Here is a 16250-nt window from a genome sequence, read left to right on the forward strand (position 1 = left end):
CAGATGCATTTTTGAGAGGTCTTGCTTGCATCTTGATGCAAGATAGTCTGGTATAGCATATGCTTCACGACATTTGAGACCGCTTGAAAAGAACTATCCTGTGCATGACTTAGAGCTCGCAGTAGTGGTTTTTGCTTCAAAGATTTAGTGCCATTACTTGTATGGTGAGTGTTTAATATATTTAGTGACTATAAGAATTTGAAATACTTAGTGGATCAGAAAGAGCTGAATATGAGGGAGAGGAGATAGATGAAGCTTCATAAGGATTATAACTTTGAATTGAAATACTACAACCCTCCCTTTTATCTACTCAATAAAGGAGAAGATTACCAAGAGCATCACATAAACACATCAAGCACCAATCAAAGGATTTACTTGAAAAGTTTTGGCTAAAGACTTATTTTGTAAAATGTAATATCCTAAAACTTCAAATCTGAAAAAATGGATTAATTAAGGGACACATTAGTTAAAAATATGATTAATTTATTTAATTATGTTTTTAGGTGGCTAATTAGATTTTTGGGTCATATTCGGCTCTAAATTGAGATAGGATGAAAGTCGAATCAAGTCAAGAGGCATCGGGGGGAGCAAAATCAAGTTGTTGCTCGCTGCATTGTGAGCCACGGCTTGCGTGGCATGTGCTATGGTGCATGGCACAGAAGGCAACTTAAATTTTTGGGAATCATCAAAAATTGATAGATTTTGGGGTGGAAAACCTAAAGCACGAAGGGGGCAACTTTAGGTACAGCTAGGGTATCAATTTGGAAGGATTTTAAAGATCATTTAAGTCTCCAAACTCTTGGGTAAGTCTCCTACCCTTCTCCTCTATCTTTTCATCTCATTTTTCATGGGATTTGGAAGAGTGAGAATTTAGTCTGATTGGATTAAGCCATGAGTCAATATTTTGAAAGTTTCTATTGACTCTCAAGGTTTAATTTAGGTTTATTGATCTTGGATATGAGGTAATAGGAAGCTACTTTCTTGTTTGGTGAATTTTGGATCAAGCCCCAACTTGATCATAGGGTGTTGAAGTGTAATAAGTTGAGATATTGAGTTTTATGTTGTGATAGAGATAGAAAGAGACTTAAAGGGATGAAGTGAACAAATTTTAATCTTGACAAGTCTATTTGTTGAGAATTTAAGTAAGAAGTGGGAGAATTGGGAGGTTATTATTAGCTAATAGTGCTTGTGTTAATTGAAGATTAACATATAGTACTTATTGATGTAGATTATGGTGTGGAAAGACTTACCTTGACACAATAAGAAATTTAGCAGCACGCGTAACCCTTTTGTAACAAAAGGGTTGAGGTAACTAGATAATTTGCATTGTTTATTACCTTGTATAAGTTATTCTCAAGTTGCTTTTCTATGATTTGTTAAGTATATATGCATAAATTCTTTAAAGGTTAACTATTTTAGAAAAAGTGGAGTATTGATTTGTAAAATTCTATATTTTTGAAGTAAATGGAAAGATTTTGTTATACTTATTTGAAAAGTTGTTTATGCATGGTCAAGTGGAGATATGTAGTGAAATGTGGTATATTAGAGGGTGGGAGGTCACCCAAGTAGAGATAGTGAAGATTAAGTCTATATCGTATTGCTGGCATCTTAGGACGCCAAGTGTAGCATTTACTCTCCTTAGTGCCCGAAAATAGGTGCGGTGTTGGAGACTTACTCTCCTTACTACCCAAAAGGGTACGAAGTTAGAGACTATGCCCCTTAACATTCGTAGGATGTGCAGTTAAAGTAACGACACCCCAATTACTTGTAAGAGTGGGAATCAGTAGTCTGGAAGTGGTCTAGGACACCTTGGCTGGGTAGTCCTACCATGAATGGTGAGCTTAGAGATCATACATGTGGTTTGGTTATGTGAAATAGCCTTCTAGTTCGGTCGGGAGTATTGGAGGACTGGATGGTTAGGGATCATGTATGCAATTTGTGGTGATCTTATATGATGTGATTATGTCACTTATTTTAATGCTTGTTTATAACTTGGCTTGTTAATCAATCATGTAGATTATCTTAGTTACTGAGATTTTTATCTCACCCTGTGGTTACCATTTTACAGGTTCTACAAGTGAGACTGAGCCAGGGAGGGAATCGGGTAAGGGCTAGCATACTTGCTACATTCTAATTATAAAGCCTAATTTCAGTTTGAGTCGTGTACATAACCTTGTTATACGATATTATATGTTGCCAACTAGGAATGCATATTTTTTTAATTGGTTGCACTTGTTTCATACTATATTGTTGTGTATTTTAACTCAATATTGTATATGAGGTGAATATGTGGTAATTTTTGTAGTGATGGGCTAAAAAGCTAATACAAGTATAAGGAATGTTTCATCTATCTGGTGACAATATATTTATAGTGTATTATGTGGCAATAGAGGCCAAATAGCATATATGATGTTGATTTGGTATTTTGGCAATATTGGTCAAAATGGCTATTGAGTGACTAAATTTTGTGTTTGGTATGTTTTTGTGTGTTTGATTGGTCACTCAAGTATATTTTGGTCCATTGGACTTGGTTCAAGCCTCATAATGGATTAATAGTATTAGTTATGAGTTTTGGCTACTTGGATGGTTGAAAATTTCTTTAAAAAATTAACTTTTGCATCTGAGTTTCTAAAATTTTCATACGGTTTTGGATCAAAATGAAACTTATACCATTAGTTAGCTTATTGAATAAGCTTCACATGGGCACTTGAATCACTCCAATTGAACATCGAATGTGAAAATGGTGCACGTTCGAAGTTCATCTAGAAAAGCTGTCATGACAGCATTGTTGTCATGGATAGGTGCGCCGTAGTGCATTTCGTGCAAGCCGTAGCGTACCATACAGTGAGAAAATTTGGCATTTTGTGCCACATGCCACAGCACACGAATCACGAGCCACGACGCATAGACCAAAACACTCAAAAATGACATTTTTGGCCCTATTTTGAAGTGGTTTACTTCCTAAAACTTTTCCATACTTCTAATGCCTATTTAAAACATTAAGTTTGAGCTCAAAATATCAATTTAAAGGGTTTTTATGGGATCCCATATATTCCTCAATTATTTTTAAAAGATTATTAGTTTTAACCCTTATATATAAAATGTGAGATTAGGAGCAAATCCTTGCTCTTAATTATGATTGTTGGTTGTGATTGTGTGGTGAATTTTGGTAATGTCAAGGTGGACATTACAGTTTGGTATCAGTTTCTCGGGTTATAAGATCTGGTTGTAGTGATGTGTCTATTGCATTCATTCTCATTAGTTGGCAACTTTATGTACACAACTCTTTCCCTTTATCTCACTTCCTTTACTTCCCACTAATTTTCCTTTTCTACTTGGTTTCTTCCTTAGGAGGGGAGAAAAATGGTTAGAAGAAGCATCCGAAATGCCGGTAATTTAAGAATGATGGGCTTATACTATAGGTATAACTAGAGATACAAGTAGAACAACAACAAAGGCCCCAGTGTAATGATGCAATTCTTGAAGAATTGCGGGATATGATGATGAACATCTAGAGAACTATTCAAGACCACGATATTCTGCTCCGGAATAAAGGTCATGAGGAGGAACAAAGGAGATAAGAGAAAGCTCATGAGAGCATATTGGAACCATCTTATGGTTTCGATAGTAGACTTGGATCGTCTAGGATAAGAGTAGATGGAGATGTTCAAGGGATGGCTATTGATCGAGCATGGAGGGCTTTCTCTCAGTCTAACCCTCGAACCTTTTATAGAACTATGAAGGAAGGAGAAGCAGAGAAATGGATAGAGAGAGTTGAAACCATCTTTGAAGTAGTATTGTGCTCTACGGAAGAGAAGGTGATTATAGCCATAGTATATCTTGTTAAAGATGCTAAACACTAGTGGAATTCTGCAAGACCAGTGGATGGACATCAGCTTACATGGTAACAATTCAAGGAAATGTTCTTTGATCATCATTTTCCTCCAGCATTTAGAGATGAGAAAGAGGCTAAGTTCCATGCATTTTGGCACTGAGATCTTGACGAGGAAGCGTTCATTCAGAAGTTCAATCAGCTATCAAAATTTTCTACTTATCTGAATGAGACCAATGATAGCGAGTGGAAGGCCAAAAGACTTTTGGAAAAGATGAGGCCTGAATATAGACAGCAGATTGCTCTGCTAGGAGTAACCACATACGTTGACATGTGTAATTGGCTCTAAATTGCAGCAAGAAGGGGTCAAGAAGTAGAAGTAGAAAAGAGACGAGATAGTCATGGGAGGTTCTCGTCTTCCCAAGACCCTTTGGGTAGAGTCTCTAAGAAGATAGGTTATGGCCCGAGTAGTTCTGCAACATCGGGCAAGAAGAGCTTTGTTAGAGGATCACAAACTTAGGGAACATTTTAGAGGGGTGGATTTAGGAGTTCTGGTGTTCCACAACTATCCCAATAGGCTTTTAATATGCCTTCCCTGACCTTAAGTACAGCTCGACCACCACCGTGTGCTAACTGTGGGCGGTCACATCCTGGGAGGTGCTGGGCATGTTTTAAATGTGGGAAACCTAGACATCAAGCAAGACAATGCCCCGAGGGAAGAGTGGAGATGGCAGAGCAGAGATCTACCATTCCAGGATGAGTCTACGCACTATCTTAGGAGGAGGTAAGAACGTCGCTGAATTTGATAAAAGGTATTATTTCTATCTGCGAGCAGAAAATTGAAGCATTGTTTGATTTCGGTGCTACACATTCATTTATTTCATATGAATGTGTAGAGAGGTTGGGACTTCCTTTGCATGAATTGCCTTATGTGATTAAAGTGTCTACGCTATCTGGGTCATTTGATATGACTAGTAAAGCATGTTTGAATGTAAAAGTGAGGTTTGAAAATCCTTGACCACTCTAAATTTTATCCAGATTTCTATGAAGGGTTTGGACATGATTATCGGTATGGATTGGTTGATGGAAAATAATGCCACCTTGGACTGTGCTAGGAAGATAGTTTTATTACTAGTACATACTACACCGGCTAATATTCCTAGTGAGTCTAAGTTCTTATCAGTGGTACAAGTAGAGAGATTGATGCAATAAGGGTATATGGCTTATATGGTTTTCTTCTCAATGCATGGGGTCTATGATAGAAGTATTGATAAGTTTGGGGTAGTGAATGAATTCCTTGAGGTATTTGCGAATGATATGTCCGGTTTGCTTCCAGAAAGGGAAGTGGAATTCACCATAGACTTAGTGCCAGGAACTGAACCAATCTTAAAGGCACCATACTAGATGTCACCAATGGAGTTAGCTGAGTTGAAGAAGCAGATAGAGGAGTTACTTAAAAAGGAATTTATTAGACCCAGTGTGTCACGTTAGGGATCACCTGTGCTATTTGTTAAGAAGAAGGACGGTAGCTTATGGCTCTGTATTGATTATAGACAGTTGAATAAGGTGACGGTGAAGAACAAATATCCTTTACCAAGGATTGATGATTTGTCAGATCAATCGGTGGGAGCTTTGATTTTCTCAAAAATTGACCTAAGGTCAGGATATCATCAATTAAGAGTGCGCTTGGAGGACATGCCTAAGACGGCTTTTTGTACCATATATGGGCATTATGAGTTCCTATTCATGCCATTTGGGTTAACAAATGCACCTACGATTTTCATGGACTATATAAACTGTATATTTAGGCCTTACCTGGATCAGTTTGTAGTGATATTCATTGATGACATTTTGATATATTCTAAAAATAAGGAGCAGCACGCGAAGCATTTGAGGATTGTGCTACAAATTTTGAAGGACAACAAGCTCTATGCCAAGCTTAGCAAGTGTGAGTTCTAGCTACGAGAGGTTCGATTTTTAGGACATGTTGTGTTGCTGGAAGGGATTGTGATAGATCCACATAAAGTAGATGCGGTGTTGAAATGGGAAAGACCTAGTTCTATGACTGAAATACAGAGTTTTCTGGGATTGGCTGGATATTCTCGTAGATTTATTCAGGGTTTCTCTCAGATAGCTTCATCATTGACTAGGTTGACCTAAAAAGATCAGTCATTCATTTGAGATGACAAGTGCGAGATCGCATTTCAAAAGTTAAAGTAAAAATTGACTACGGCACTGGTGTTGATTATTCCTAATCAATGATTGCCATATGAAGTGTATACAGATGCATCTTTAAAGGGTCTAGGATGTGTGCTGATGTAAGATGAGCAGGTAGTGGCTTATGCCTCTAGACAGCTCATGCCACATGAAGAAAATTACCCAACCCATGACTTGGAGCTTGCTGCAATTGTGTTTGCATTAAAGATTTAGCGGTATTATTCGTATGGAGTAGTGTTTAGTGTTTTCAGTGACCATAAGAGTCTGAAATATTTAGTGGATCAGAAGGAACTTAATATGAGGCAGATAAAGTGGATGGAGTTTTTAAAAGACTATAGCTTTGAAATTAAATACCATCCGGGGAAAGCAAATGTGGTTGCAGATGCCTTAAGTCGAAAGTCATTGCATGTCGCTTATTTAATGGTGCAAGAGCACAAATTGTTGGAATCCTACTTGGATATTCAATAGACTCACCGAAATTTACTTTGTGTAGCCTACATTCTACAGGGATTACTAATGAGTTTGGAGAGAGTTAAGGACAGCACAGTTTGAGGATGAGTATCTATTGAAAATTCGAGAAGATGTGGAGGAAAGAAGAACCATAGACTTTGGGTTCAGTGATGATGGATATGTGGTATATTGAGATCGGGTTTATGTACCAGATGAGGGTGATTTGAGAAAGAAAATTTTGAATGAGGCACATAAGAGTAGATATACAATTCACCCTAGAGCAACTAAGATGTATCAAAATATGAACGGTATTGGTGGTGGCCTAGAATGAAAAGAGATGTCACAGAGTTTGTGTCTCGGTGTTTAATTTGTCAAAAGGTTAAAATTGAGCATCAAAGACTAGCAGGAACTTTACAACCACTAGAGATACCAAAGTGGAAGTGGGATAGTATATCTATGGATTTCATTTCGGGATTACCAAGAACCTAATCTAGTCATGATTCTATTTGGGTGATTGTAGATAGGTTGATAAAGTCAGCCTATTTCTTGGCAGTGTGAATAAGTGCTTCATTAGAGAAGTTGGTAGAGATCTACATTTGGGAAGTAGTGAGATTGCATAGGGTGCCAAAGGACATTGTCTTTGATCATGACCCGAGGTTCACCTCGAACTTTTGGAAAGCGTTATAGAGAGCAATGGGTACTGAATTAAGATTCAGTACAGCATATCATCCACAGATTGATGGACAGATAGAAAGGACTATACAGACTCTAAAGGACATGTTGAGAGCTTGTGCCTTGGAACTGAGAGGCAATTGGGATAGCCACCTTCCTTTGGCTGAGTTTGCCTATAATAATAGTTTCTACTCCAGTATAGGGATGGCTCCCTATGAGGCACTATATGGAAGAAAATGTTGATCTCCTCTCTGTTGGGTTGAATTGAGTGAGAGAAGCATTATGGGTCCTGATATTGTGGATCAAATGATGCAAAAGATTCAAATGATAAGGCAAAAACTTTTAACGGCTCAGAGTAGGCAAAAGAGTTATGCAGATAAATGACGAAGGCTGTTGGAGTTTATGGTTAGTGACCATGTTTTTTTAAGAGTTTCACCTGTGATGGGAATCAGGAGGTCAATTAGAGCAAAGAAATTATCTCCTCGATTCATGGGTCCATTTGAGATTCTCAGGAAAGTTGGGCCAGTTGCCTACCAAATCACCTTGCCACCACAATTATCTGGGATTCATAATGTTTTTCTTATTTCTCAACTAAAAAAATATCAACTTGATCCATCTCATGTGATTGAACCTGAAGAGGTAGAGCTGCAAGAGAATATGACATATCAAGCAGAGCCAGAACAAATAGTGGATGTTAAAGATAAGCAATTACGGAACAAGACTATTCGACTGGTTAAGGTGGTGTGGAAAGGAATGGCTCCTGGTGATGCTACTTGGGAGACAGAGGATAAAATGAAGCAACAATATCCTTATCTGTTTCCCTAGGTATGTGTTGTGGTTGTTCTTGAATTTTGGGGGCAAAATTCCTTTAAAGGAGGGGAGAACCGTAACATCCTAAAACTTTAAATCTGGAAAAATGGATTAATTAAGGGATAAATTAGTTAAAAATATGATTAATTTATTTAATTATGTTTTTTGGGTGGCTAATTGAATTTTTAGGTCATATTTGGCTCTAAATTGAGATAAGATGAAAGTCAAATCAAGTCGGGAGGCATCGGGGGGAGCAAAATCAAGTTGTTACTTGCTGTGTCGTTAGCTACAGCTTGCGTGGCGTGCGCTGCAGCACACGGCACAGCAGGCAACTTAAATTTTTGAGAATCATCAAAAATTGACAGATTTTAGGGTGGAAAACCTAGAGCACGAAGAGGGCAACTTTAGGTACTGCTAGGGCATCAATTTGAAAGGATTTTAAAGATAATTTGAGTTTCCAAACTCTTAGGTAAGTTTCCTCTCCTTCTTTTCTGCCTTTTCATCTCATTTTCCATAGGATTTGGAAGACTGAGAATTTGGTCTGATTGGATTAAGCCATGAGCTAATGTTTTGAAGGTTTCTATTGACTCTAAAGGTTTAATTTAGGTTTATTGATCTTGGATATATGGTAATAGGAAGCTACTTTCTTGTTTGGTAAATTTTAGATCAAGCTCCAACTTGATTATAGGGTGTTGAAGTGTGATAAGTTGAGATATTGAGTTTTATGTTGTGATAGAGTTAGAAAGAGACTTAAAGGGATGAAGTGAACAAATTCTAATCTTGACAAGTCTATTTGTTGAGAATTTGAGTAAGAAGTGGGAGAATTGGGAGGTCATTAAACCTGTCGTTATAACCTTACGTATAACGACAGGTTTCATTAAACCTGTCGTTATATGATGTTCACGTTTTCTGCAAATTTGCTGCTGCTGCTGTCGTTTTGGAACTCATGCATTGACATAACAATTCCGAATCAGCTGCCTTCTGAAAAATCTCACCGACAGTGTAAATAATATAATAAATATTATCATCAGTTATATAATAATAAATAGTTAAAATTATATTATCGCATATATTAATATAAAATAAATTATATCTTATAATATTTATCTAAAGTTATTATTAATAATTATTTATATTAAAACTAAGGAAATATGGACTATATTAACGACAGCTTTCAATAAACCTGTCGTTAATATATTTTTTAAATTATAAATATTGGTAAAATTTTAATTAATTATTACAATTTATCTAATGATACTATATACAATACTAATTATATATACCTATTAACATTATTTATATTAATATAAATAAAATTTTTATTTATAAATATTTAAATTAATTTTAAATTTATATAAATGTAAATGTTATTTAGTGAAGGAAAACTGAAAGTTTTAACGACAGGTCTCCATATACCTGCCGTTAATATACATAATATTATTATTAAATTTAAATAAATATACTTACATTAACAAAAATATTATTTATGTTAAATATTGTTATTATTAATTATATTAATGACAGGTTTCAATCAACCTGTCGTTAATATCTTCTATAAATATAAAATATTAATTAATTAGTATAATACATCTAATGATACTATTTATAACACTAATAATATATAACTATTAATATTATTTATATTAATATAAATAAACGTTTTATTTATAAATATTTATATTAATATTAAATTTATATAGATATAAATATTATTTAGTGAATGAAAATCGAACATATTAATGACAGGTCCCAGGATACCTGTCGTTAATATACATAATATTAATATTAAATTAAAATAAAAATACTAAAATTAAAAACAATATTATTTATATTAAATATAATTATTATTAATTATATTAACGACACCTTTCAATAAACCTATCGTTAATAGATTCTATAAATTACATTAATAGAATTTTAATTAATTAATATAATATATCTAATGATATCATTTATAATACTAATAATATATAACTATTAAACATCATTTATATTAATATAACTAAAAATTTTATTTATAAATATTTATATTCATATTAAAGTTTTATAGATATAAATATGTCCATAATTATCATTTAATAAGTCAAATTAATAGTTTAGTTGTACGATATAATTAAAATCAAAATATTAATTAATAATATATGTATTAATAATATTATGAATAATAACGACAGTTATTAAATGAACTGTCGTTAATTAAATTAGAGATATATTAATTAATTTTTTTTGTCCAGCTAAAAGAAATTAAGAGCACATATAACGACAGGTTTCCATTAAACCTGTCGTAATATGTGTTTCAATATATTAATTAATCTTTTTCGCATGCTGAAAGCTAAAAGAGGTAAATTTAATAACATCATAGCTTTTTATTATTAATCTTTATTTTCTTTGCAATAACATTGAATAATATTAATAATAAAATTATCATTATTTATTTTGTATGTTAAGATTTATTAATATTCATATTATGACTTTGAATATTACATTATCTATTAATATTTATATTAAATTAAATATATTAATGGTATATTAACGACAGGTCTGTGGAATGATATCGTTAAATAGACATATAAATTTCTGACGATAGGCCTCGAATGGGCATGTCCTGGAAATATTAGTATTATAATATTTTTTTTACTTACATTATTTATATTAATATTAGTTTTGTTATTAATATTATGAACTGGACACTCAATTAATGACAGGTAAGATAATGACTGTCGATATATATATATATTAATTTCAATATTTTATTAATTAATTGTAAACATTAAAATAATTAATATTTTTAGTGTATCTCTAAATTTTATTTAATGCTTTTTAATTAGCTAAAAACATTAACAACGACAGTTTTATTAAAGCCTTGTCATTATAAGGTCACAATTTTTACTTGGAATTACTGGTCTTGCCACTGAATTTATTATAACGATAGTTAAACCTGTAATTGTGGAGAAAAGGTTGTGGTTAAAACTATATTTTATACTAGTATGCCTTGCTAGAAAACCTTAACCAATCATATAGTCTTGTTTCTCAATTGCTTCTCTTTCACATCTATGATTTGTTCTGGCTCAGCTTTATAGGTTAAATTCTCCTGGAGTTCAATTACCTCTGGTTCTATCACATGTGAAGGATCAGGTTGGTACTTCTTGAGCTAGGACACATGAAATACATCATGCACACTAGACAATTGTGGTGGCAAAGCGATCCTATAGGCAACTAGTCCAATCATCTCCAAAATCTCAAAAGGACTAATGAATCTAAGAGTCAACTTCTTGGCTCTATTCAACCTCCCGATTCCTATCACTAATATATTAGGGGACTTGCATATGATTTCCTCATCTATATTATCATCATCATATGAATCATTTAACAACTCATTAGATAAGATAGGAAATAAAGAAGAATCTGCTTCATTAGGAGTAGGAGAAATTATCTCATGAAGCAAAGGTTGGATTGACTCCTTCTCTTTTGAGATTGAGTGGCTTAAGGTGTATTTATAATCTCAATAGCTTTATAAGCAACTTTTTGTGTATCTTCAACTTAGAACATGTAACTGCTCTCTTTTGGAGCTCAGGCTACTCCATGTGGTTTAAAATATCTTTTGAGAATAGGACAATCATAATAGAAGTAGAAGGTAGCCTCACAATACACACAATAAAATTTACCCCATTTTGCATATAACTTTTCTAGATGTTCTATGTCAATGGGTAGTGTATGCTCAATATGACTGCTTAGATTGGATTCAAAACTCATGGGATTTAAAAATTCATAATTGTGACTTGGATGGAAATGATTATAATATGGGGGTGCACAATTAAAGTTATATTGTTAAAATTGATTATGGAAATGGGATGTATGATCAATGTTAAATTCTGAAAATGGATGGGAATGCATGCCAAATGAAGGTTAGAATGAATCATGATGATGAAAACAAGCCATAAAATCCAATAAAACTTATATCCATAAGTAATGATGCAAATTCAAGCTTAAAAAGATGGAATGACTAAGGAAGCTCAAACGATATATCCTATGCAAGTGTATGAGTAGAAATGCAAGCAAACAAAAATCAAGAGAATTTTTTTTTCATTCTTTATTAAACTAAACAACAATCAAATAATCAAACACAAACAAACAAACACCAAAAGGCAGAAAAAGAGTTAGAAATACTCAATCAAGAAGTTTTGACAATTCTGGAATTCGTACAGCAGGCTCTCTAGAGACAGTAAATTTGTAGATTTTGTAGCAGCCAATTCATATGAGAAATTCCCTTGAAACTTTTATGAGAGAAATATTAGATTATAGGGAAATAATATAAAAATTTTAGATCAAAAATGCTTCTTAATCATTCTTAGAAGTTTTCACAAGTTAGTCTACAGTTATTGAAAAATAGGATTTTGTGCAGAAGACCTTCGAAGCTTCTAACAAACTTTTAAATAGGAAAATGGCAAAATTGAAGAAAATTCTAAACATAGAAAACAAAGTTGAGACAATATGAAGAAAAATGAACTAGAATAAGGTAATTCGGACACACATAGTGAGAGATATGCTAACACAAACTTGCCATAAGGTTTTGGAGATCCTCTGTAAAGGCTCCTTGGACTATGTTAGCTTGTAAAAATTCACAGGACAATCCCCAAGTCCAAAATTGACCAAACCAATTTCAAAATAAAGCTAAGATATAGAGCTCTCAAATGCAACAAATTTCAAATAAAAATTCCCCCAGACTCGTTCTTAATTGAGTTTTCAATTTTAGATAGAGATACTAAAAACAGAGTATTTTCAACTCTATACTAAACCAACAAAAAGTGCACTAATTTTTTTCTATTTTTCTAAAATAGAAAAAAAACACACAAAACTCACAAACACACTAAGAAAAACACAAAACATAAATTTTTATAATTTTTCAAAAAAAAATTTAAAAAAATAGTAAAAGTGTAAATTAAGCACTAAATAACACTAAATGAAACCTAAACACATTCCTCGGCAACGGCACCAAATGCTACTTAACAAAAGGCTACCTAATGCAATAAGTCACCCAAAGATTTTCAATTTAGTTACCTAATTATCTGAACTAATTACCTCATGTTCAAGTAATTAAAATGCTAATTAAAATGAGTGAAATGAACTTCCCTTTTTATAAGAATGGAACCCTAGAGAGTAGTTGATTTTGGAATTATTATCTTCATGTGATTAGGGTAAATTAAGCTTCCCTTTCCTCTTGACCAAAACTTTCTTGACCTAAAAGACTATCCTAAGTCAATTAACCTAATTAGCTAATTTCTTTAAGTCTTAGATTAAAGTCTCTAATTCAATTAACCAATTGGTACAAAAATTAACCAAGTGAATCACTCAAATTCTCCTCTCAAATACCATAGCTAAAGCAATAAAGTGAGAAACCCACAAGATTATGCCAAGCTACTCAACAACACAAGTATTAATATCACAAGATTATGCAACATCAACACGTGTAATTCACTAAATAAAAACACAATATTATGTGCTAAACATGAAGTGGCCAAAATCACCAAGGCAACGAAAGGAAGAAATTAACTAAAATAATCCTCTTCTCTTTACATCAAGATCAAATTCAAATTAGAATTTACAAGCCAAGATTATCAAACTCTAGATTAAGACATCTAATCATTTAGTAAAAAGAGAATAGAATAGAAAACAAAAGAAACTTAGCCAATTGAAGCTCTAGATTCATCCCCCATCTTTATCTCTTTAGGAATCCACCAAGAAACTTAGCCAACCATCTTCATCTTCAAGAACCTTAGTAGAAGCACCTCTTGGCTAAAATCCATGGAAGCTTGGATAAAGAAATTGAGCTTAGATCCTTATAAGAATAGAAGGGATGGAATGAGCAAGGAGAGATATGAAGAATGGTGTATGTTTTGTGGAGTTTTGGTAGTTGGAAGTAGAGGTATGGGTGCTGGAAAAATGAAGAAATTAGGGAGAAGGTGGAGAAAATGAAAAACAAGACGAACTAGAGAGAGAATGGAAGAGATGGTGAAATGATTTAGATGTGCTCCTAGTGTTCCCCTTTAGTTGATCATAATTAAAAAATAAGAAAAGAAAATAAAAAGGAAAAATGGGAGCCTTGTCACAATTGTAAGGTGGCATCTTCCTATTGGCTTGTAGATGATTTCAATGTGTGTCTAATTTTTCATGTGCCATCGACATTTTCAAGATAATTTAATCCCCTAATTAATGCAAAAAAATGTCCCAAATCCTCAACTTTGACCTCAAGGAGTGTTGATTTTAATTGCCCAATTGATGCATAAGTCACATGCCACCTATGTCACATAAATCACATAATTCTATTAAACAACATGTGACACCATAAAATATAATTTAAATTCATAACTAGAAGGGATAATTTATTAAAATAACCAAGTTCTAGGCTACACAAAATTATATAAAAATTTTCACACAAAGACAACCTGAAAACTAGGTCAAACTATGACACTTAAAAAAGAGTTGACTTTTTATTTAGTTACTCCCAAACTAAAATAAATTTTAAAAATATAATTTGACCATTCATCAATTGGACATAAAATTCACTTTTTCAATTTTTTTGGTACATTTTCTGAAAATTTTTTTTGACCAAAATTCCCCTAGTGCACTAAATCTAGATACTTAGGCAATTTTCCAATTGTAATGCAATGTGTGCACTATGAAGTGATAAAAAATTAATAAAATGATCCTAATTGGCAAATAAAAGTGTGTAACAAATGTCTTCTATTAGAAGTCTTGGTTAGTTTGAGTTTTAGACGTAGCTACTAGTTTCATATCAGAAGTATTAGGAGAGTATAAGGTTGGCATAGATCATGCATTTGTATTTTTGGTCACATGGTTTCTATTATTATGCTTCAATGTGTTTTTTTGGGCATACATAGTTGTTATTATTGTGACCTTAATATGTGCATTACTGATTGTTTTTCATAATATGTGTTTATGTCAGATCACATAGTTGTTAGTATTGTGATTGAGGCAACCTTTAAAAGTTATGCATATACTAATTGTGAAAAGAATATTAATTACCATTTGCATATATAATCAACTGATATGTAATTGTACAGATCAGATTGACCTTCTTTACTGAATAGTTATACTCACCCTTCATTCTTCTATATTACAGGGCTTAGCTCATTAGATCAGGATCAAAGAAAATGTCTAAAAGGCTTAGCATTCAGAGGATAATACTACTAGTAGGCCTCATAGTTTACTTATGTATATTTTGTTTTCTTAATTTCCAACTAGGTTATTATGTGATTCATTTTGGCTACTTGCACAATCGTTAGGAAAATGACTGGATTGCATATTTTATGCCCTGGGCTAAAAGATTTAGGTTTGTAAAGTATATATTAAGCCAAAATACTAGTACAAGTAAGGAGTTGGGTAATTGGTTAAATAGAAGGATTGTTAAGTTAATTTATGGATATTTTGTTCCCCCTCATGTTTTTATGATTTAGGGGTTAAGTGTTGAAATTATGAATTATGTATGATTGTTTGATTGTGATATGTTGCACGAGTCTTGTACGATCTATTGAATGCAATCTAGGGGTTGATGTAAGCTTTTAGTACTTGTGTTATGGTTTAGGCACCCTAGTTGTGTGTTTTTATGCCATAAAGGAGTGAGTTTTATAAAAGGTGTCCAACTTTTGATAGTAAAATTATTTGATTATGAAACCTATGCCATTAGCTAAAGCTAGGAGAAAGCTATCTATAGACACCTAGATCGCCTCAATCGGATGTCAGAAGAAGGAATGAGATGCGTCATAAGTTTATCCCAGGAGCTATCATATGATAACTCTGTGTTGTCAAATTTCGTGCAATGTGCCACAGTGCATAGCACAGAGGTAGCATACCACTGCACATTTGTAGTATTGGGCAAAAAATGATTTTTACCTTTTTACAAATGCATTAACTTGTTTTAGATCCCATGCTTTCACATATGTTTTCAACTCTGATTTATGAATGATAAAAGTGTATGGAAATTTTTTTATATTACGAAAACTTGGAATTCCCACTTACAATTTTTATTAAACTTGCCAGTCCTTTTGGGATTAGACCTTTGATTACCTTAGTTTATAGAGATTAACTATGTTCAAGTAGGGAGTTTTATAATAGTTCATTACATATCGCTACTAGACCATATATATCAAATTCTAAACAAGTACAATGATCACTCTTACCACTTATTTCAAAAGCATGAAGTCAAAAAAAATCACTACTCTACTTTTTTTCTTTTCTAAAATACTTCTTT

The sequence above is a fragment of the Prosopis cineraria genome, unplaced genomic scaffold, assembly GCF_029017545.1.
Source record: "Prosopis cineraria cultivar Desert tree isolate PC_DT_omini unplaced genomic scaffold, ASM2901754v1 PC2, whole genome shotgun sequence".
Lineage (NCBI taxonomy): Eukaryota > Viridiplantae > Streptophyta > Magnoliopsida > Fabales > Fabaceae > Prosopis > Prosopis cineraria.